Source organism: Camelina sativa, chromosome 14 (genome assembly GCF_000633955.1).
Source record: "Camelina sativa cultivar DH55 chromosome 14, Cs, whole genome shotgun sequence".
Classification (NCBI taxonomy): domain Eukaryota; kingdom Viridiplantae; phylum Streptophyta; class Magnoliopsida; order Brassicales; family Brassicaceae; genus Camelina; species Camelina sativa.
In genome coordinates this window covers 30547448-30548157 of record NC_025698.1, presented here as the reverse complement: position 1 = coordinate 30548157, position 710 = coordinate 30547448, and the positions used below count along the sequence as shown (strand labels likewise).

The window sequence follows — 710 nt, the reverse complement described above, 5'->3', positions numbered from 1 at the left end:
TATTTCCCGTAATCTAACCTCGGAGCCGTTTCATCTTGCACAAACCCAAGATCCGGTACATACACATCTTTCTCACGATCGTAACTCCCAATCGTGTAATAATCATGTAGTGTCTCAATCAAACTCACTTTAAGCACGTACTTAACCTCATCCTGAACGAACGACGACGTCTCAACACCGTCCGAACCGGTTGTCGAAACCGGGAAAAAATCAGGACATTCCCACATTCCGGTTAAGTCTTCGTAATGTAAAGGCTTCGTCGATTGCGTCCAGTTGAAGAAATCTCTGCTTTTGTAAAGAAGCACTAACCCTCGGCGTTCGTCCGTGGAGCTTCCGACGATGACTCTCCATTCTCCGTCAAGCCCGAGCCACGCGGTGGTCGGATCTCGGAACCGGTCCGGGTCGATTCCGTTAACCGCGTTAGGCGTCATGAGAGGGTTTAGCGGCGGTTTAGACCATTCTCGGAGATAGGGATCAGAGACGTTAACCGGAACGGCGACGTTTTGGACTTGGCTTTTGTTTTCGTCAATGCCGGTGTAGAGGATCACAGGTTTGCCGTCTGGTAGAATCGTGACGGAGCCAGACCAACAGCCGTTGATATCTGACGGCTGAGATGGACTGAAAGCTGGAGGCTGTGGAGTCCAGTTGACTAAGTCAACTGACGTGGAGTGTCCCCATACGATTCTTACATCCCAAACGGCGCCGTATGG

At 50.7% G+C, this 710-nt stretch overlaps 1 pseudogene; it reads right to left on the bottom strand.

Moving 5' to 3' along the window:
* LOC104744168 overlaps positions 1 to 707 on the bottom strand; it is a 3281-nt pseudogene extending 2574 nt beyond the window's left edge.